This window comes from Aethalodelphis obliquidens, unplaced genomic scaffold (genome assembly GCF_003676395.1).
Source record: "Aethalodelphis obliquidens isolate GAN/ISIS:26980383/991018 unplaced genomic scaffold, ASM367639v1 scaffold68, whole genome shotgun sequence".
Taxonomy (NCBI): Eukaryota; Metazoa; Chordata; class Mammalia; order Artiodactyla; family Delphinidae; genus Aethalodelphis; species Aethalodelphis obliquidens.
This window is the reverse complement of record NW_020838012.1, coordinates 5,279,788-5,303,895: the sequence shown is the minus strand read 5'-3', so window position 1 is coordinate 5,303,895 and position 24,108 is coordinate 5,279,788. Positions and strand designations below refer to the sequence as shown.

General features: G+C 37.2%; 1 protein-coding gene and 1 pseudogene across 16 annotated transcripts in view; both read left to right on the top strand.

The window, feature by feature from the left end:
- RALYL (RALY RNA binding protein like) overlaps window positions 1-24,108 on the top strand; it is an 836,785-nt gene that overhangs the window by 170,431 nt on the left and 642,246 nt on the right. The gene's annotated exons all lie outside the window — the stretch shown is intronic.
- Window positions 4,195-4,443, top strand: LOC113611122 (40S ribosomal protein S27-like; annotated as a pseudogene).

The following is a 24,108-nucleotide window of genomic DNA, read 5'->3' as shown; positions in this document are numbered from 1 at the left end:
TACTCAAATATTCTACAAATATTTCTACATTCAAATATTTCTATGTTGAAATGTATTTACTATTCACAAATAAACATTGCAGTTGAATTTTTACCATGTGCATGTATTATACTTAAATAAAATCAAAATACTATTAAAAAAAGAAAAGCAGAATATTGTGTTCAGAAAATAAAACCCTGATGTTTAAAAAAAGAAAAAAAAAACAAATTTCAACAGCTTCACGTCAAGTTCATGCCTAGTTTGCCAAATTAGTTCAGATCAGGTCAAGTTTGCCATCAAATGAATTAGAAAACAAAACCTTTAGTTTTAAGAGATTTTTGGATTTTATTTATGTGCATAATGGATTTTGAACATGTTTATGCTTTGTCTGACCAGAAAGGCCCTCTTTTTAGAAACAATTTTTGGATTTGCTTCTGTTCCAACTAGATGTTCTGCATTGAAGCTTAACGACATCTACAGAACACATCCCTTGCTGAACACAGTTGCTTAGCCCACCTGGGGACATTTACCTCCAGCTATGACAATCATATTTTTCCTTGGGAATTTTAAATTACAGCAAAAAGACATGAGTGCATCTGTCACTTTCTCTCTGGTGGCAGAGGTTTGAGAACCGTCAGGAACCCTGTTTCTTGGCTTGCGGGAAAAGTTTGGCCGCACAGAGAGAAAATGAAGGGACCCTATATGGAGATACAAGGGTGAGAAGTGGAGAGTGTCCTGTCAACGTTGCAGTCTCTGATTCTTGTTCCTGAAGCATCCCATTTGCAACCCTCTCCTTTCCAACAGTTTTGTGGTTCCCATGGCTTTAACAAACCAGTGTACATTCATTTACCTTTAGTAGTTTGAACTGGGTTTTAATTATTTTCATCTGAAAGACCCCTAACCAAGAATGGAAATATCTTTGTTGAGCTGCAGATGTTCATTTTGATATTTGAGCCTTTCCATTTGTCTTGAGTCCTGCAGAGTAACCCAGGTGCCCATTAATACCTTCATCTCTAAAGGGCAAGCCTGTTTAATCAGAGGTAATGCTGTGGCAGCAACTTAACCCAGAAATCTCCTTTGTTTAACACAGCAGAAGTTTGTTTCATGTTTACTGTACCTCTAAGTCAGTTTGCAGAGAGCTCTGCTTCATGTGGTCACCCATGGGCCAGGCTGACAGAGGTTCCACCATCTTTTACTTGCACCATCTGGGGAAGGTGGCCTCCTGGTCACTGTGAAGAGGAGGAGAGGACTGAGGGATCAAGCGCATACTCTGAAATGCTTGTGTCAGGAGTGACACACACCACTTCTGTGCACAGCCTTTTGTACAGAAAGAGTCAGTGACTCTACTGATGCACAGGAGGGCTCCTGGTGCTGAGAAATGGAGAGCGGAGCGCACGGGTTATTCCGTGAACTGCAGCCACACTGTCATCTTGGAATCCAATAAAATCTAGACTTAAGTTTAAGGGGTATCAGACTTAACAGTTGTGATGGACAAAACTTTTTTCTTGGAAAATAATTAATCAATGGAGGCCAAAGGAAAAGAGAGCAGCCTCTGTAGGGGACTGTGTGCCAACTTTCTGTCAGTAAAGGCTTCTGATTGGAGTTCTGGGCTCTGCATGTTGTTTCTCTTCTCTGACTGTGAAGACACCTTTCTGTCCAGTTCAGTCATTTCCTACAGATCTTCTGATCAAGATTTAAGTGATAGATGAAGGGAACTGGGGAAGGTCAGCAGGATAGTAGGTTATAGAAACATTTCCAGGAGAATTCCTTTCTCCTTTAATCACTAGTTTTACTTTCACTCAAGCATGTTAATGTAGATGTTCTTAAGTCAGGAGTATATTTATTTTGAACCTTTTAACACTGCAAATCAGCAAGCTGAGTTTCATATTCTAAAAGAACAAGGTAAACAAATGACACTAGTGAATAGAAAATATTAATCTCTCACATGCTTTAGTTTAAATAGTTATAGTAAAGTGCTCTCCTATTAAAATACATTAGCCTATAGCAAACCATTAAAAAATTCCAATGAATCCTTTTCTTCCCAAAGAAAACTATTTAAGCATTCAATCAGTTAATACAATGGATTAAAATAGAACATCATTTTGGTGGCACAATTTCAAAACAGAAGGAATTAGAGACATTCAGATACTGAACATTCAACACAAGCTATGATTTCAGCAGGGAGTCTTATTTGTCCTTTCTTCATTCTAACTCCATCAATTTCAAATTTCATTAACAGCAATGGGACACAAAAAGGTCCAACAGTGATGCTTTACAAAACCCTGCAAGTTTTGAATAATAGTGGTCTTTGTCATCATTTTATTTCCAAGTGTATGTGTTTATATTGTTTTGCTGAGGAATGACTCAGTATTTCTCCCAGTGGGCATTGAAGAATTAAGTTTTAAAAGACAATGAGTATTCAGTTCCACTGTGTATAGTTGAAATAATCTGATTTAACTTGGTTAGGTGTAAGAATTGGGGTAAGACTAAGATAATTACCTAATTACCTTTTGAGAAGACTAAGATGAATTACCTAACCTTCTGAATCATCTGCTGAAATAATTAGATTTTCAAGAATAAGAAGTTATTATTTCATGTAAATTAAAGGTGTTTTCAGAGTAGTTAGAACTAACACAGGAAGTTATACACACACACACCCGCCCACCACACCCATCCATACATGCATAAAGTGATGTTTTGTGTTTCAGTGTATATTGCCCATGAATTGTGTAAATGGCAAGCCGTATGATTTGTTCAGTAAAATTAGTATTTTAGAGTGGTAAGGGACAGAAGTAGGAACAAAGGAAACCAACGCAATTTCCCAGCTTCGAAAAAGTAGGTGTGCTACAAGTGATTATCAGTGTAGACTCTTCAGTACTGCTAGATGGTGGTGGTTAGCGCCATGTTTTAGGACTTGAATAATTACACAAACTACAGTTGGGTAAGTGGTCAGAAATATTTTCAACACTGTGAAGGAGCAAAGTGGCAGAAGCCTGGCAGCAGGATGAGGGCAGTACCTTTTAGTCACTTTGTGGGAATTAGGAGGTCAGGGTTGCTCTGGGGTCAGTAGGTTATCAGATTATCGGAGGTTATAAAACAAAGTCTCAAATTATCAGAGGTTGCAGAAATGCCTTGTTTCAGAGAAAGGAGAGAAAAAGAGTCTTACTAATAAGATTATTATTTCTGGGTAAAATATCCTCAAAAAGTGCTACTACTGAAAAATTAAATTATTAGGCAAACACACCCTGGTCTGTGATGTTGAGAAGAGAGATTGAATAGAATAGAGTGCTACTCCTTTTCCTCATAATCCGTTTCTCTCATGCCACACACACACACACACACACACCCACCGATTTAGTATTATTTATATTTTGTTTCTTTGTTTTTTTTTTTTTTTTTTTTTGGTACACGGGCCTCTCACTGCTGTGGCCTCTCCCATTGCGGAGCACAGGCTCCAGACGCGCAGGCTCAGCGGCCATGGCTCACGGGCCCAGCTGCTCCGCGGCATGTGGGATCTTCCCGGACCGGGGCACGAACCCGTGTCCCCGGCATCGGCAGGCGGATTCTCAACCAATACGCCACCAGGGAAGCCCATGTTTAGTTTCTTAAAAGTCTCCCAGAATCTCTATTTCTACTGTCTTCTATTCCCCTGTTAAAGGAAATCTCTTCAATTCCCATTTATTCAGTTTATTACATGCCGGGAGCTGGGCTAAACACATTAATGTATTTAATATTATCTGGTTAAAAAATTTTGTGATAACAGGCATTGACACTATTTTTCTCTTCACCATGAAACATATCTGTGGGCAATATCCTAGGAGGGAGATGTTTAGAGATTTTTAGTGGAAATATTTAGTGGCATTTAATACCCCTCACTCTTTCTTTCCAACAAACGAAAAACAACAAAACTGTTCAAAACTTACTACTTCCTTATTATATTTCTATATTACATTTTTTGTGATTATAACTGCAACTGTCATAATCATAAAGGAGAGCAATGTAAGACCTCTGGAGCTCAAATTCAGGAAAAATGGAAAACAAATTTATAGTAATCATTCATATGTATATAGGGGAAACTTTTGACATCTTATTTAAGTGAACTTACTGGACACTAAAATCCAAAGTCCTTAGGAGACTACATTCTGAAATGTAGCCTGGCTACATTTCATTAAAAAATTATTAGACTTTCTGGGATGATGACTTCCCCATGAGAAGATGCCACTTGCAAAGGATTTCCTTCATCTCTCTGCAAGATAGAAGAGGAAACACAAGAAGTGCCTGATGCAGAGCCCCAATTCCTACTTCATGAATGTGAAATGCCTAGGATGCTATAAAATCACCACTGTCTTTAGCCATGCACGAGCAGCAGTTTTGTGTGTTGGCTGCTCTACTGTCCTCAGCCAGCCTGCAAGAGGAAAAGCAAGGCTTACAGGAGGATGCTTCTTCAGACAGAAGCAGCATTAAAAGTACCCTGAATCAAGATGAATGGGAAACCATACCATAAACACATTTTGAATACAAAAGCATCATTAAAGATGAGAAAAACTTTAGATTCTTCAGCAATTTGGAGAACTGTTCATAAAGGTAAACCCTTTGAAGATGTCTGCCTTAATGGACAATGTTCTTGAAAAAAAAGTAAAGTTGGTAAATTTTAATTTTGATGAATTCAGGAAGCACAGTGAGAATTCAGTGTTGTGGAAGGTGATAATGACACTGCATGCAGCCAGCTTATAAGACACTTAACAGCTCTGATTAGCAGTAGAATAGCCTGGCCAGAGCATTAAGTCGTCTGCATGAATTTTTAAAACATAAAAAACCGAAAAGAAAATAAAAACCAAGAAGTATTTAAAGTGCTTGGCAGCAACTGAAGTAATTTATATGTAAACCATGCTAGAGATTTCAAGATATAGAGGAAGAGAGAGAACAGTGGAGACATGGTACCTCCTGGCTGCTAATGGAGGACGTCCAGTATCCACAACAACAAAAACTGTCCCTGGGCACATTTTTGTGAACATTTCTGATGGTTATCTACCACTAGGGAAAAAGGAAGACCAGGTATTTGCCTTCTGAGAACTCTGGCGGATGAGTGGCAGACATTGGGCTACACTCAGCCAATCATAAGCATCCTCCTGGTGTGTATTTAGTCTGGATGTATCATTAAAAAACAGGGATAGTTTAAAATCTATTCTGCAAGTGGCAGCAGCAACAGCACCCTCTTGGCTCCAATAGGGTAGTGGGCATGGGAGCAAAGGAGCCAAGAGCAGTTTAAAAACACAGTCTTTGTGAGGTCATCTTGAGTGTGGTTCTAACCACCAGGATTCCTTTGATTTCTGAACATTTTCAAGCCCGAATCACCCTCATGCCCTGTCATCCAGAATCTTGACTGCAGCCCACATACAATAGCCAGATACCACAGTGGATACAAATTGTCCCAGCTTCCACTGTGAGCCAGATCTCAACCATATGATTCTTTACCATTGTGAGATTCTTAAAGTTTATACCATAAATTTACTGTTTGCAGTCTGGAAGAGAGCACATAGTGATATTTAACAAATACCTCTTGAATGAAAGAGTGAAGTAGGCATTTTATGCATAATTCAGTGGAAGTTTGAGCCTCACAGATTCAAAGACCTAAAGCTATTTTATAGAATACACTAAAGCCGGTAACAGGAAGCTATACAGAGAATTACTTGAGCACAGGCAGGGGTGTTAATGGTGCAATGGTGGTATGCAAATATATGCCACATGCTTTACTAAAAACTCAATTCTAATGATTTTTTAAACATCTTTATTGGAGTATAATTGTTTTACTTTGTTGTGTTAGTTTCTGCTGTATGACAAAGTGAATCAGCTATATGTATACATATATCCCCATATCCCCTCCCTCTTGCCTCTCCCTCCCACCCTCCCTATCCCACCCCTCTAGATGGTCAGGAAGCACTGAGCTGATCTCCCTGTGCTATGCGGCTGCTTCCCACTAGCTATCTATTTTACATTTGGTAGTGCATATATGTCAATGCCACTCTTTGTAAGAACATTCAACTTAATTTGCTGAAGTAGATATAAATAATTTATAAAGATAATGTCACTCAACAAAGGACTGGAAATGTGTAAGAGTGAAATGTGAAGTCTTTGGCCAAAACATAGCCACTACTTTGTAATGGTCAATGTACCAGAATCCTGGCTGATTAAGCAATGTGACTGCCATCCATCAAGGCTTCAAAAAGACTAGTGATTTTCATTTTCTAATCTTGCAACCTGGTGGACTAAAACAAGTTGTCAGTGTACACCCTTTGAAGAGAAAATAATAAAATGTGAGAATGGTGAGTGAATATTTTTCCATGGTTTATTTAAAGAATTTAATAAAGCAATAAGATTATTAACTGAATGACGCTACCCACGTGGTGCTTTTAAAATAATGTTTAATACAGTAGTCTCTTTTTAGAACACATTACTTTGAGAATTTCTTGCTTGGAGAAATTCTGCGTGTTCTTAATTATCCTGAAACAAGTATAGTTAAAAATAGATTTTCACATAATAGTTTTACCTCCAAGGGAATGATATTTCATGTCTTTGTAGACATCTAAGAAGATATAATATATGTATATTTAAAATTCAATTGCATAGACACCAGCATCCTTCTAAGAACAATAGATGAGTTTGGGAGACTGGAGAATTGGCCTTCATAAAATCTCACTATGGTTGTGGCTGAGTTATTTATTTATAAAATGGGCAAAATGCATTAATCATAAATGATAGCTTTTTAGAATACAGAGCAGAGTCTAGAATTATGATTATCATGTGTTTCCCACAAGATCTAACTGATATGCCATGTTGAGATGGTAACTTCTGTCCTTGAGGCACTTCATTTGGCTCTTTTCACTGCTCTCTAGAAGAAAATAAAGCTCCTTACCCTGCTTTGAGTTTGCTGTAATATGGCCTGTGATAATTTGGCATCATAGTTTATTGCTTCAGGTAAACTCATAGCATGAAAATAGGAAACTATTTATTGAGTGCTCACCACATGAGAGATCAGATGTACTAGTTCTGGGTTTCTATTGTTTGCCCCTATACATTGAACTGCTGGTGGTCTGTGAACTTGCATTTCAAATTCAGTTTTGCCCTTGGAAACTGCCTGTTCTCTCAGTACCTATTCTGCTATCGATTGCTGCCTGTTTTCTCAGACTTAGCTCCATGTTCTGTGGATATGTCCCAAATCACTTTCTCATTTAGATCAGGCTTCAGTCTGGAATATGGAAATTTACATTTGATCAGTACATTATAAAAGAAACAAAATTCTAATTGCCTCCCTGGGAAATCTCACTGAAGGAGGTATTGGGAAGATACTTAACAATTTTTGTAATCCTCTGATGGATTAGTTAATGATGATTTACTTGTAATAATTATCGATAATAACAGTGGTGAGAAGGGTGATCAAATTAGGACTAAAGTGTTTTTCACTGGTTTAAAAACAGTGCTTTATGTCACTTTGACTGATTGTACAACTTTCATTCACATACAGGGAGGTCAAGAGTTGTTAGTGCGTACATTCAAGTGCTTGTCAATAAAAGAGTAATACCTCCCAGCATTCATACTACTCTGACAGTGTATTTATATATATTCCTGATATCAGCTTTAGTAATGAATACAACTTGAAATAAATTTAATGACAATTTAAAAACTTTCCACAGGTGCCAGCTTATTAATTAAAAGATTTTCATCTACAGTGTACTCTCCTTAAAGATATATGAAAATATGCCTTTAATTTGCTTTAACACTGGTTGATTAATGTTAGAAGGTTTACATTGAGAATTTTTATGAATGACCTGATTTCACAGCATGTTTAGTGAATTGTGTTTTATCCATTACTCCATCATATGATATGAAATTTTAGTGCTGGTAGTCTGTATGTTTCTTAAAAGATTAGATGCTTAATTTTCTTTTTTTAATAAGAAGACGTTTATGTAGGTATGTATGTATTTATTTATTTGTTTGTTTATTTTTGTTTTGTAGGGTTTTTTTGGCCACATCTTGCAGCATGCGGGATCTTAGTTCCCAGCATGCGGGATCTTAGTTCCCTGACCAGGAACTAAGTCCCCTTCATTAGGAGCGCCGAGTCTTAACCACTGGACTGCCAGTGAAGTCCCAGATAATTTATTACTGTAGAAAGAATATGCACTTAGGTTAGAATTCTGGCTTTGCTTCATTTGATGTCATGCAGGTTACTTAATTCCTCTAAAGCTTTGGTTTATTTATCTGCAAAGTGGGATGAATGATGTCTATTTCATAGACTTCCTCCCTCCTCACATCCAATCTGTTTTGAGCCCTGTAATTTCTTTCTGTAAAATACTTACGAAGCATAATATTTCTGAGATATAAACCGATGTATTTTCTTCCTTGGTAATCTCTAGTCCCTGGTTGCCCATAGGTTTACATCAAGAACCACCCCTGGTGGACCTTCACTGGAGAGTTATTTTCATGTTATGGAGAAGATAATCTTTACATCTGAGTTCACAGGACTGTGAGGCTTCCTACCACTAAGAATGAGGACGAGATGATGTAAGATAAATTTAGATCACATGGGAAGAAAAATAGGAAAGCTTGTTCCTTTTGCTGCTTTAGAGTGCAAGTAAAGAGAAGCAAGCAGCCAAGTTACATGTATTTCCTGTTGAAAATCCTAGAAGTGGAGAGGGAAAGGCAGCAGGTGCTTGGGTCTTCCATCATAAACGTGGGAGAAGACTGCAGCTGCCTGGGGTAGACCAGCATCAATGGTGGCGACCCAAGCAAAGTAGGAAAGTGGTATCACAAAACGCTTAAGAGAAGAGAGGGTCAAAAGTAGCCATCCCAGATTTGCCTGGCAGGATGCAGAAGTTTCTACCTGCTTTGCGGTATATGGCACGATATATGCATTCAGCAGCAGTGTACTTGTATCAAGTCCCCCATGACTGAGCATGAGGTGTCCCCCTACAGAAGCTGAGGGCTGGGCAGCTTTGGAAGGAGCTGTTGGAGGACGTGGTTGATCTTAGAAGGTCCACCAATGCCACCAACTGAAGGTTAGGCCAAATCAACAAAAACAAACAAACAAACAAACAAAAATGCCCTCCCCCCGATTCTAACAGTCATATCAGGAACAGAGAAGCCAGGAAAACTCCCAGCGATCAGGTGGTAAAGGGAAATCACCAAAAAGAAAGAGAAAACCCAATGTACAGCAGTGAGCATGCCCCCTCTACTCTCAATGAGAGTGTTTAAGCATCCTTCTTCACTAAAGTCACATTCTCCTATAACATCTTACATAATTTTAAAGCTTTACTATTTATTCCTAAGTCTTTAATCCACAATGATTTGTTATATGTGTGTACCCATAGGAGGTGTAGTCAGGATCTAACTTTACCATTTTCCATGGAGATAACTTCTTGTTAAGGAACCATTTATTAGAAAGGTGTTTCTCTCCACATTGAATTGTAATACCACCACTTTCAAACAGTATTTCTCTCTCTAAATATCTATTTATCTATCTTATCATCTATCTACCTATCTATCTATCTATGGATTCCAATCTATTCCAGTGTTCTATTTGTCCACCCCTATATAACTCAATACACCATGTTTATTTATTTATTGCCATAGTTTTAAAATTAATCTTGGTATCTGGTAAGGAATGAGCCTTAACTTTGTTCTTTTCTTCAAAATTGAAAAATGTCACTTCTTGGCAGTTTTTTATAAATTTTAGGGTCAGTTTCTCTAATTCTGTGAGAAACTTTGCTAAGATTTTGATTGAAATTGGTGTAAATTTATAGTTAAATTCAGAGACAAAGGGCATATTTGCAATGAGTGTCCTCCATCCAACAACAAACAATCTCATGCTGTTTTTTTTCCTGGTCTGCTAAAGTCTCTCAGCAATATTTTGTGAATGTCCAAAGGACAGCTCACACCTATTTTGTTGGACATTTCTGGGTACATTATTATTTTGTTGCTATTATAAAAGGGTGTTTTATCTCCCCACTTATTCTTTCAAATCAGCTATTTCTGGTATAAAGGCATGCTATTAATTTTGTAGACTGCTATAACACCCAGCATCTTTGCAGCAGTTTCCTTAGTCCTCAAACTTTACAAATACAGTTTTATCTTTTCCTTGCCAGTTTTAATATTAATAGTTTAGACAGATGGTTCTTTATTATATTCCTAATTTTATGTGAATATTTTAAAATGCTTCCATTAAGTATTGTTTACTTTTCATTTTTGATAGCTATTCTTTATCAATTTAAGGGGTTTAACTTTTTTTCTAAGCATATTTTTATTCAATAGACAATTTTTTTTCAGTGCTTTTTTTTTCCTTTTATTGAGATTGGTACATGGTTTTCCTTTTTTAACCTATTAAGTTAAATGTTACTTTAGTAGATATTCTTGTGTTGAATCATACTCTGGTGACAATATTACTTTATCCTCTTTTTATATTCCCATTTCAACAATTACCAATGTATTTCTTGGTATGATTATTATTTTTTTTTTTACCTTGTTTCAGGTCCCCCATTTCTCAGTGTTTGACCTTGTCCTCATCCCCTTCCGCACTTAAAAATTTACATGTGCATCTCTTCTCTCAACACTCCTTCTTATCTTAAAGTAAAAGGTGTCCTTAACACTCACTCTTCCCCATTCTCTCTGTTTCACCATCTTTCCATCTTCTTCAGTTACTTATGCTATTTCATTTCTGATGTACAGCTTCTTCTTTTCTACTACTTCCATATTCTCTGCTTCCAAAGGTGCTTATGCACCTGTTCCCTGCAATTCCTTCGATCTGCACTTATACCCGAGATGGTCTACCCTTTTCTTTATTTGACATCAGATTTTGTTTGTTTGTTTGTTCTTTTGTTTTGCCCCAGTGTGTGCCTTGTGGGATCTTAATTCCCTCATCAGGGATCGAACCTGGGCCCTCGGCAGTGAAAGCATGGAGTCCCAACTGCTGGACTGCCGGGGAATTCCCTGACATCAGATATATTGGAGGGATAGAAAAGGCTTGGTGCTCAGGACCTCAGCTCCCCCACCCCCCATTGTTCTCAAACTGCACTAAGTTTATCTGTGACCTAATTACTAAGTCAATTAACCTGTTTTCATCCTTCATTCAGTTGAATCTTCTTGATGCATCTAACATGGCCTGCTGTCTTTTTGATATAGCTGTCTTCATTAGTTTCTGTGACACTGTATTTCTTTGATTTTCTTTCTATATACTGGATCATTATTGCTGTAACTTTTTTCCTTGCTGTCTCCCCTCTAAATATTAATGAATTTGTACATAGGAAAAAAAACTAAAAGCATCTTTTGAAACATTAAAGGTCTGTTGATTACATAAGTTTCACTGATGATTGGAAATTCCGTCTAACGTGGTTTTTGAATGCCTCTACATTATAAATAAATTATATGGTCAAATTAATATCATCAAAAATTAATTTTTTTGCATTAGAGGTATTTTCTCTCTTTTGTCTCTGTAATGACTGAGCATATCATACATGAGAATGTCAAAAAGTGAACATCTGCTGGTTAAAATACTTACATTTGGGATGGGAATTAAATATATGTTCTTTTTCAACATTAAACCAGCTTAAGGATAAAAAATTATTGCAGTCAAGTTTTTTTTTTTTTCCGAAATATGACTAACATATCTCTTTTGAAATAGTTATTTTTAAGGTTGTCTTTAATTTTTTCCCATGGTTTAACATTGCTAATTAAGCCTACAAAAATCTGTACATAATGCATACTGATGCATAAAGAAAATGCATCAGCTTACCAGATTGTTCTATGATGGCTTAGATTATCAAACATTTGCAAGTTAAATTCAATATTACTGTAAAAATTTAAAGAATTGGTGGAAATTAACATAATTTATCTGCTCTGTTAATGAATAACCAAAATTTTAAAGTTCTTCAAGCTATTTTATATACTTATTAGGGTACTTTTAATTATTCATTTTTATTTAAAAATTAAATGACGTTAAGCATACAGTGTTTGATGAATATAAAAATATATACTATTGAATTATAAATCATTTTCCCTCTAGCTTCCAACTTGAAATGCCAATCATTTCACTGATCTTCATATTTCACGTAATGTAGAACCATTTATGGTCCCTGTGCTGCCATACGGAAAATAGCAATACTCGTCAACAATTTAAGCTTCATAAAGCCAAAAGGCGTTATTTCATTTGTGAGCTTCTTTTGTAATAAATACTGATCAACTCTCCTCTCTTATTTTTCTTTGTGACTTTACATGATGTTAGGCAGTTAGCACTCACCATGGAGGGTGTTTATTTGGTTTCTCCATGGCAGGAGACCACAAGCTCAGTGAGGGTGGCAGCAGGTCTTTCTTATTTGCCATTATATTCTCAGCACTTAACATAATGAATGGTTAGCATGAATGAATGCATTTATTTTCAAACTTTTGTTTCTATGCTTTTGAATATAATTGTTAATTAAAAATGAGCCACCCCTATATCTTTATCACTGCTTGGTCCCTAGGGCGTCAGAAGAATATTAAAACATGTTGCCTCCTGTCAAAGGCCTTCAGCATAACTGGAGATACAGATTAATGAATATGGATCAGTATAAGACATTATATAATTAAGATCCTACTTGAATTTCATAAAGTATAAATCATGTAGGTATTCATTATGAGGGCCTTCTACAGAGAACTAGGTCATGGAAGTGATAGCAGAATGAAGCATAAGAGAAGAAATACGTGCAAGAAACAGGGGAACTTTGGTTTCGGCATGAATGGAGCAAGACATTGAAGGCTTGCGGAAGGAAAAATCATAAAGCATTGGAGGTGCAAGAGGACCCAGGTCTCATTAAAAAAGAAAAGAGTGTTTGGAAATCGGGTAGTATTTGTATCTTGATAATAAAGGATTCTGAAAGGCAGGTAAAGTACTTTTTACCTTAGAGAGAAAAAAATATAGGGATCTAATGAATATTTGTAGGGAAAGAATAAGCTGATGGTATATTGCAGTAGCTAAGGTAAAATCATAAATCAGATAAACTGAAGTACAGTGTGAAATTCAGTGAGTGAAGACCTGGGATTTAGGTAGAGACAGCAGGAAGTAAAAGAAGAAAAAGATGGGGTGACTGACTTCAGATAAGTAAATGAAAAAGAGGTGAACCAAGCTGTCCAATTTGGGTAAAGAAATGCACTGGGCTTCTGTAGTTAGAGATAGGAAAATTCAGAGATGAAGGTGAAGTTTTGACACGTGAAATTTGAGATGGTAGCCAGATAGTTACATGGAAATGTCCCCAAAAATAACGAAACTACTTATGGGCTTCCCTGGTGGCGCAGTGGTTGAGAGTCCGCCTGCCGATGCAGGGGGCACGGGTTCGTGCCCCGGTCTGGGAAGATCCCACATGCCACGGAGCGGCTGGGCCCGTGAGCCATGGCCGCTGAGCCTGCGCGTCGGGAGCCTGTGCTCCGCAACGGGAGAGGCCACAACAGTGAGAGGCCCATGTACCGCCGGAAAAAAAAAAAAAAAAGAAAGAAAAAAAGAAACTACTTAAACTATACTATACAAAATAATTTCCCAAGCCCACCTACCTGCATACATATTCACACTATTTTATTCTCTTTAATTGTGTCTGTTTCTTCTAGAACATTTTCATCTTATAAATTTTATTCAGTTTTCACTATCATTTTTTTAATTTATTTTATAAATGGGTAAGTGCTTTCAGTAGGCTACTGCAGTTATCAAGAAGAGTGAAATGTCGTACAATCATTCTAAATACAAAATTGCTTATTTGAGAAAGATATAAAGTTTCCCTTCCTTTAAAATGGAGATGATAATTCTTGCCCTACCTAGCTCACAGAGTTGTTGTAAAGATCGTCAGAGATGATGGGCATGAAAGCACTTTGAAAACTAAAATCCTTTACAAATGCAAGCTCTCATAATTATGATTATACAGTGCCCTCTATATGAACCTGAAACAATTTTCAATTTTCATCTATCATGTCAGTCTTCTAATTCCTGTAGAGTATGTCCCACAGATTTTTATCATAGGACCATATTTTAATCAACGACAAATGCATTTTCATGAAAGCATAATATTGTTTCTATAATAAATATTCTTTGAACTCTGGATGAAGACTAATATGCATTTCAAGGACCATTATACTTCTGAGAGTTTTTTCCTATCTCTTTCGTTCTATAACTTCATCTTTTCCCATTCTGTGCATTTTAATTCTAGGATAAGCACTACCCATGGGCTCTACCTGCTTGTACCAGTCTGTCCTAGGAATCAAACCAGACATTGAAGGTCTTGTAAGAACATGGCACCGTCAGCCTCATCATTTAGAGCAGCTTGGAACTGGGGCTTGGTAACGACCAGACCTAAAAGCTGTTGTGTCAAAGAAAGTTCTAATTTTTCTTAACTCTCCTCCAACTCTCTATCAAATTAGTACTGAGACAATGCTTATAGTGTTTGTTTTGGCCATTGACATAATGATGACAACAAGAGTGGCATAATCCCTTGGGTAAACACGGGTTTTATGATTATCATCTCTTTCTGCCCCCCAAATCCAGAAAAGTAAAGCAAATAGTTCAAATTCTCTAGATGTACAGTATATATTAGAGCATTTTACATGCATATGAGTAATCAAATGCTCCATTGACATATGTTAATATTGCCATTTTTGGAAAAAATTGAGTCAATTTAGTTGTTACAATACTGGGCTAATTTTATGTTCCAAACCTCTTAAAAGATAAAAAAAAAAGCATTGCTGGTTGGAATACTAAATGCAAGAAGTTAAATTTAATCAATTTCTAAGAGACATATAAATGGATTTTTGGATAAGACAAATTTCAGATATGTACTGTTATTTTTAAAGAAATCCTTAAAAACCATCTAATCATGTGAGAAAAGTTACAATAAAAATGAAACTTCGGTATTATTCTTACTTCATCTAAAGATCATTTTAGAATGAAAATGACAGGGACTGTGATTCCCCTGCATCTACTCTCAGTCCTCAATTCTGAAGGGCTTCTTCCTAGGTCTTGGGAGGAATAGCCCCATTGTTCTGGATCATTGCATAACTTGTATTTTTATTCCTTGACACCTCTTCCCTAGAATCTTTTACAGGCCCTCTTCTCAAGGCTGACTCTCTTTGTATCAGAACCTGATGAAACTGGTCCTAGGTTTATGAAGCCCCTTGGCCTCTGCATTGTGGCTTTCCCAGCTGCACCTAGGAAAGGTGCCAGAGGTGTCAGGGCCAGCTTTTGGTTTTAGATCAATCTCAGACATCCCACACACTGCACCTGGTAAGCTGGTCTGTGGCTGGCCCTGAGCTTGACCATTCACCCTTCTGATCTAAGTCTGTTAGCCAGTTTCACCACACTTCTAGGAGGCTGTAGTGAGGAGCTGATTGTAGGAAAAACTGCCATATTCTTCCCACTATATCATTCTGCTGCCTCATAAGATGCCCTCATTATATTTCACCCTGATAACTTTAACTGTCTCTCCCTCTCTCTCTCTTTTCGTGGCACTTATACAGAGAAATGCAAACATCCACTTAGGGAAGAGGGCATCCTGTCAGAGTTGGGGTTTCTTTGATACTTGGATTAGGTCACCAAGTCACTGCAGATTTATGGAGGAAGGAGAAGCACTGCACTTGAGAATTTGCTATAATTGCCACAAGCTCCAAACCTGTAATTACTATTGCCACTCTGAGAACTTCAAGTGAAGCCTCCATAGTTAGCTTTTGCCCTTAGCTGTCCTGAATTTCCTGCCATATTTTTCTATGTTTGCCTTTGTTAGAATGTATAGTGGAAGCAGAAATTTAAAGAATCCAGCTGAATGTTTTTAGACTAGTACAAATAATGAGTTTTTAGAAATTTGTTTGATGCATAACACGTATCAACATGCAGAGGAGAAATTTAATTACTGGTAATATAATTAACTGTTCATTTTAAGAAAAATTGGGGAGAGTTGACTAGTATTTTCACTGTTTGTGCTCATAATATAAGACTTATGTAGCATTTTGTAATTCAGCATTTCAGTATAGTCCCATGAAGTAGGTGTTATCTTTACTCCATTTAAAGAGAAGGACATTAATGGGCTTTACAGATGAGGGATACTAAGAGGTCAGAGAACTCACAGATTGGCCTGATTCAGCAACTAGGGGCTCTCAGACTGCAATACCATACTTCTGGGTTCTGTGTAGAGATCCCTACATGGCAGTGACCACTACCTTACTTAAATTCATCCCTTAGTTCCACACTGTCTTCAGGGTAAACGACCAAGGAGGGTTACAGGTATTTCATTATATCACTCCATCCTGCAGCTCTGTTCTCCTCTTGCTACGTCCCTTCCTGTACCTTGGTCATCCTCGACCTCTTGTAGAGCCCATCATTTGGAAATGTCATCCCTCTTTTTAACCTGGATAACTGACTCTTATTTTAGGGACAAGATCCTTTGGGAAAACCTAAGTGTGGTCTGAGTTGGCCTCTGATGCCACCTTGTACAATCTCTATTTGAGCCATTAGCACCGTTAATGTACTACTCTGCTTCCCTTAGATTTAGCTTTTCAGGGTAATGACTGCCTCTTTCACTTTTGTTTCTGCTTTCTTTTCATCTATAAAATAAATAGAACAATAGCTACCCTGTAGATTTATTGGGAGGATTAGAGGTAACGTATGTAAGTAAAGTAACTAACAGTGCCAGAGACATGGGAATAAAACTAACAGTAACTCATATTTATTAAACTCATTTTCTGTGTGTCAGGTACTATGGAAGGCATTTAATGTGTATTATCTATAATCCTTATGTAATGATTTTATTCAGTGGTCTGAACTCAAAGCCAATATAAGCAGAAAGCACTTTTACTTTTTGTCTTCAACTGTGTTATCACATCTTTGACCCTGTGATTTGATACATGTAAGGCAGAGGCCATAATTTTTCAGACCGTTGGTTATAAACACAATTTAATTTCAACAACTGAAATTTATTTTCAGTTATTAAAATTTTCAAGTGTCCTAAATTCAAATAAAATTCAAAATGTCTCCCATCCCCTCAGTTCAGGCCTGCCACTAGCTCTAGCCCTGCATTTTAGAATAATTTGTGAATTGACTGGGATTTTTCTAGTCTCTCTCAGTAATAGATATCTCCGTTACTGGCAGGAGCTGTCTGCTTTGTGGGGTATACTGGTAGGCTCTTTAGAACCCTGCTATCTCCCCCATACCACCACTATTTTGGACCTCAGCTCTCTGACAATGGACGTTTGCATTTTACCTATCACCCAGCTCCAGCACACAGTAACCAATCCAATAACCTCCTTCTCTTACTTTGGCAGGAAATACTTTTCTGTAGGATCCTATAAGGATAGCAAAATACTTTCAGTGGGATGTACCAAGCCTATAGGAGATGCAGGCATTCTTGTTCTGACAAGTAATGGAATGTAGGTCTGCTTGTCTGCTGTCTTCCAGCCAGCATTCTGCTTTCTGAATTCTCTAGGAGGGAAAGGGTCAGTCATTTCGATGCTCAGATGCTTCCCCAAAATCCAGGGGCCACAAGCCAGCTGTTCCAAAATCTTCTCATCACAGTGGTCATGCAGAAATTTGTCCGCACACTTCTGCTCAGCAAGCCTGTGGTCAGAATTGAGGCACTGGTCTGATCTGCCCCACCCACTATTTTTAGATCCCTTGGAGCTGGCCCCCTAGGATAAGTGTGTGGAGTGTGTGTGCAGGGCAGGAGATAAGCTGAAACTGCTCCTTTGGATAACATCTCATTGCCTTGACGACTTTCTCTCACAATGCACTTCAAATTCTGCATTTGATGATCCAGATGAAGGGCTAGGTTTGTAGCCAGTTTTGCTGCTTGTTAGGAAACCCTAGGAGAGGTGCCTAGCAGCTACTCTTTAGAGTCCTTTCTCTTATCGTTCTCTTTTTTTTTTTAACATCTTTATTGGAATATAATTGCTTTACAATGGTGTGTTAGTGTCTGCTTTATAACAAAGTGAATCAGTTATACATATACATATGTTCCCATATCTCTTCCTCTTATCCTTCTCAATTGAGGCTTTAGCTGAAATGTTTGAAGTAACAGAAAAACCCTGCTTCACATCTTGTAATATATAAAGCACTCATTTACATCTGAAGAAACTGTCTCTAGGAGTTACGTTATTTTTCCTATGGCCACTAAACTTATTTAGTGAAAGTCAAAACTCAATTTGCATCTAGGTTAGTGTGATCCCAAACAGACGGTTCTGTTCACTGTACTGTTTACCTCTGAATGCGATCGTTCAACTGTAAGTGGTTACCAAAGGGCATCTACAAGTTGAGACAGACATTAGTGGCACTCTTTGGGATTTATTTAGATACTTACCACGTAAAATGGAGCTTTGATGCTGTAGGCATATAAAGGCTTTTCTAACTTAATTGACTCCTGCATTTGTGCTGGTAACTATTAGTCATTTTCCCCCAGTAAGTGAGGAAACATTTGATATAACAAATGTGGCACCCTGCTCATTGTGAGAATTCAGTAAATATTTGTTAAAATGAAAGACTGCAGGAATTCAAAGTCCCCGATGCATCTACTAATACTGTAGAGTTTTGTGACTGCTTTCATTATGCAGGTCTCACTGTTGTTTATCCATCCATCAACCCTTACATTCAAGGAAATGTCTTTAGCATTTTTATTAGATGACTGCATGTCTCTTTACTTGCAACTTCGAGAAAGACCAGGCATTCAAAAGCAGCCTGATTGTGTCAGTGTTGAAACTTTAATCAGCAAGAACCAATTTCACAGAGCCAAGTTGTAGCAAAATCCAGAGAATTCTAACTCTAAATGTAAAATCCTTTCCTGCTTCCCTATAGCCTCAACCTTCTTTTAGCTGTTAAATTAAAAAAATGCTTATAAATGGCCACTGCAGAATAGCTTAAGACAGTACAATAGGTATTCTCATTTTTCTCTCAATGTTCAGAGGGAAAAATTCTGGATAAATTCTGGGGATCTTTGAGGAATTTTAGAAACTGTCCTCTAGATCAGTTTATTAAAGATCAGTTAGTAATTTATTAAAGATCAGATCAGATCAATTTATTAAAGATCAGTTAGTAAAAATTCCATTGGAAATATTTAGTCTTTTTCTTATAGATATTATTTATTTGTAAAGAGAATCTATTGAAGAGATTTACATATAAAATTATGAATGAAAACAAAAATATTAAATTCAGCTACAGCTGACTTATATATATGGTCTTGTATCTTTACACCTAGTGCATTTGAAATATACACTGAGCATTTAAAAACATCTCTGTGTATGAGATTCTAGAAAATGTAAAACTATAATGAGAGAAAGTTGATCAGTAAATAGTTGCCTGAAGGAGTTAGGAAAGAGGCTTGATTGCAAAGGGGCACATTAGTTGGAAATGCTTTACATCTTGTTTGTGGTGGTAGTTACATGAATATTTCTAGCTTCGAAAATTTATCAAATGGCATACTTATAATGGGTGAATCTTTTATATCTACATTATATTTCAATAAACTTGGGGGAGTGGAGGAGAAAAAAAATCTTTGTTATTGAGTTTAGGCTATTTTACTTGTAATATCTTTTATTCTGATAAAGTGGATAGGACCATGGTGAAGAGTTTATTTTAATTATGTTTTACATGAAATAATAATAGAATCTCAAGTTTCAAATTATCTTAAAGATCAATTAGTTTAATCCTTTCTTCTTTCATTAGCTCTCCACTTAGTTGGTATCCATGGCTGCTTTCTGTGTTTTAGGAACTGTGTTAGTTGCTGGATACATGAAATCTAATAAGGTATAGTCCCTGCCTCAGGAATGTGTATTAGTTATCTACTGCTGTGTAACAGATTAACCCCCAACATTTAGTGGCTTTAAACAACACACATTTATCATCTCACAGTTTCTGTGAATCAGAAATCTAGGCCCTGCTTACCTGAGAGAGATTTCTATTTCAGGCTGACTTACAAGGCTGCAGTCAAGATGCCAGCCGGGCCTGGGACCTCTCATCTGAAAGCTCAACTGGTAAAGGATCTGCTTTTAAACTCACTAATGTGTATGTTGGCAGAGTTCAGTATCTTGAGTGCCGTTGCACCTAGGGCCTCAGTTCCTTGCTGGCTGCTGACTGGAAGCTGCTCTCAGTTACTTGGCTAGTGACTTAGTCCAATATGACCCCTTCATTAAAGAGCACAGACAGAGAAGGCAATAGAGAGAATCAGCTAGGAAACTGAAGTCACAATTTTTATAACCCAATCACAGAATGACAACCCCTCAACACTGCTATATAATCTTGGTTAGAAACAAATACTCAAGAGAAAGGCATTAACAAAGATATCAATACCAGGAAGCAGGGATCCTTGGAAGGCATCTTGAAAGCTGCTTACCACAGGAAGCCTACTTGATTCAGCTAACTACCCAGGCTTAATCCCTGAAGAAGCCATCTGACAAGTGCTTTAATTCTTTTCATATTAAGAATTGTGCATAAGAGTGGGGGCTTTATAATCAGACTCTTTTTGTTTAACTTCTAGTTCTACCACTTACTAACCATACGTCTGGGAATTTATTAGACTCTTTAAGCATCAGTTCCCTAATACATGACAAAATTGCCTTGAAAATTAAACACAATAATGTATGTAAAGCTTTGAGCATGGTAGCCAGCAAATAGTAAGCGTTCAATGAATATTAATTATTTTTTATTTTTATCTGTGTACAAATCTTATTCCTGACCTGAAACCTATCTCTCTGAAACTTCTTCCTGTTGGACTAAGTTGAAAAACTTGGGACTTACTAATCAAGTCAGATTTACTATCAAACGCTAGCCCTGCCTTTAATTTGTTGCCTCCATTTTTCCCCCTCCCCTACACATTCCAGGCCTCTCTGTTTCTACAAATGTTCCTGGTGTAGCATGATTTCAAGCCTGCAAGTCACTCTCTTCTTAACATTCCTGTTAGATTATTAGTCGATCTGTAAGTTGTTACACAAAACTGAAAAAAATTTTCAGGTATATTATTTATTTATTTATTTACTTATATAATTTTTGGCTGCATTGGCTCTTCATTGCTGCGTGCAGGCTTTCTCTAGTTGTGGCGAGTGGGGGCTACTCTTCCTTGCAGTGCGCAGACTTCTCATTGTGGTGTCTTCTTTTGTTGCGGAGCACGGGCTCTAGGCACGCAGCTTTCAGTAGTTGTGGTGCACGGGCTTAGTTGCTCCGTGGCATGCGGGATCTTCCTGGACCAGGGCTCGAACCTGTGTCCCTTGCATTGGCAGGTGGATTCTAAACCACTGCGCCACCAGGGAAGTCCCTTCAGGTATTGTTAATCCATGCAAAACAAATAATTATTTATGAAAGAAAGAAAGAGAGAACAGGAGGAAAAAAGGAAGGAAGGATTATTATTAATGACATGGATAGCCTATAATTATAGAATAATTTTAAGTAATTAGTTTTTTGAACATTTTTATTGGAGTATAATTGCTTTACAATGGTGTGTTAGTTTCTGCTTTACAACAAAGTGAATCAGTTATACATATACATATATGCCCATATCTCTTCCCTCTTGTGTCTCCCTCCCTCCCACCCTCCCTATCCTACCCTTCTAGCTGGTCACAAAACACCGAGCTGATCTCCCTGTGCTATGTGACTGCTTGCCACTAGCTATCTATTTTACATTTGGTAGTGTATATATGGACATATATACACTACCACTCTTTCACTTTGTCCCAGCTTACCCTTCCCCCTCCCCGTGTCCTCAAGTCCATTCTCTAGTAGGTCTACATCTTTATTCCCGACTGGCACCTAGGTTCTTCATGACCTTTTTTTTTTTTTTTAAGATTCCATATGTATGTGTTAGCATATGGTATTTGTTTTTCTCTTTCTGACTTACTTCACTCTGTGTGATGGACTCTGGGTCCATCCACCTCACTACAAATAACTCAATTTCGTTTCTTTTTATGGCTGAGTAATATTCCATTGTATATATGTGCCACATCTTCTCTACCCATTTATCTGTCGATGGACACTTAGGTAGCTTCCATGTCCTGGCTATTCTAAATAGAGCTGCAATGAACATTGTGGTACATGACTCTGTTTGAATTATGGTTTTCTCAGGGTGTATGCTGAGTAGTGGGATTGCTGGGTTGTATGGTAGTTCTATTTTTAGTTTTTTAAGGAACCTCCATACTGTTCTCCATAGTGGCTGTATCAATTTACATTCCCACAAACAGTGTATGAGGGTTCCCTTTTCTCCCCACCCTCTCCAGCATTTATTGTTTGTAGATATTTTGATGATGGCCAATCTGACAGGTGTGAGACAATATTGCATTGTAGCTTTGACTTGCATTTCTCTAATGATTAACGATGTTGAGCATTCTTTCATGTGTTTGTTGGCAATCTCTATATCTTCTTTGAAGAAATGTCTGTTTACATCTTCTTCCCATTTTTGGATAGGTTGTGTGTTTTTCTTGATATTGAGCTGCATGAGCTGCTTCTATATTTTGGAGATTAATCCTTTGTCAGTTGCTTCCTTTGCAAATATTTTCTCCCATTCTAAGGGTTATCTTTTCATCTTGTTTATGGTTTCCTTTGTTGTGCAAAAGCTTTTAAGTTTCATTAGGTCCCATTTGTTTATTTCTATTTCTCTAGGAGGTGGGTCAAAAAGGATCTTGCTGTGACTTATGTCATAGAGTGTTGTGCTTATGTTTTCCTCTAAGAGTTTGATAGTGTCTGGCCTTACATTTAGGTCTTTAATCCATTTTGAGTTTATTTTTGTGTATGGTGTTAGGGAGTGTTCTAATTTAATGCTTTTACATTTCCCAGCACCACTTATTGAAGAGGCTGTCTTTTATCCATTGTATATTCTTGACTCCTTTATCAGAGATACGGTGACCATATGTGTGTGGTTTGATCTCTGGGCTTTCTATCCTGTTCCATTGATCTATATTTCTGTTTTTGTGCCAATACCATACTGTATTGATTACTGTAGCTTTGTAGTATCGTCTGAAACCAGGGAGCCTGATTCCTCCAGCAATGTTTTTCTTTCTCAAGACTGCTTTTACTATTCGGGGTCTTTTGTGTTTCCATACAAATTGTGAAATATTTTGTTCTAGTTCTGTGAAAAATGCCCATGGTAGTTGGATAGGGATTGCATTGAATCTGCAGATTGCTTTGGGTAGTATAGTCATTTTCACAATGTTGATTCTTCCTATCCAAGAACATGCTATGTCTCTCCATCTATTTGTATCATCTTTAATTTCTTTCATGTGTGTCTTATAATTTTCTGCATACAGGTCTTTTGTCTCCTTAGGTAGGTTTATTCCTAGATATTTTATTCTTTTTGTTGCAATGGTAAATTGGAGTATTTTATTAATTTCACTTTCATATTTTTCATCATTAGTGTATAGGAATGCAAGAGATTTCTGTGCATTAATTTTGTATCCTGCTACTTTACCAAATTCATTGATTAGCTCTAGTAGTTTTCTGGTAGCATCTTTAGGATTCTCTATGTATAGTATCATGTCCTCTGCAAAGAGTGAAAGCATTATTTCTTCTTTTCCTACTTGGATTCCTTTTATTTCTTTTTCTTCTCTGATTGCTGTGACTAAAATTTCCAAAACTATGTTGAATAATAGTGGTGAGAGTGGGCAATCTTGTCTTGTTCCTGATCTTAGTGGAAAAAGTTTCAGTTTTTCACCACTGTGGATGATGTTGGCTGTGGGTTTGTCATATATGGCCTTTATTATGTTGAGGTAAGTTCCCTCTATGCCTACTTTCTGGAGAGTTATTATCATAAATGGTTGTTGAATTTTGTCAAAAGATTTCTCTGCATTTATTGAAATGATCATATGGTTTTTCTCCTTCAATTTGTTAATGTGGTGCATCACATTGATTGATTTGTGTATACGGAAGAATCCTTGTATTCCTGGGATAAACCCCACTTGATCATGGTGTATGATCCTTTAAATGTGCTTTTGGATTCTGTTTGCTAGTATTTTGTTGAGGATTTTTGCATCTATGTTCATCAGTGATATTGGCCTGTAGTTTTCTTTCTTTGTGATATCTTTGTCTGGTTTTGGTATCAGGGTGATGGTGGCCTCTTAGAATGAGTTTGGGAGTGTTCCTCCCTCTGCTATATTTTGGAATAG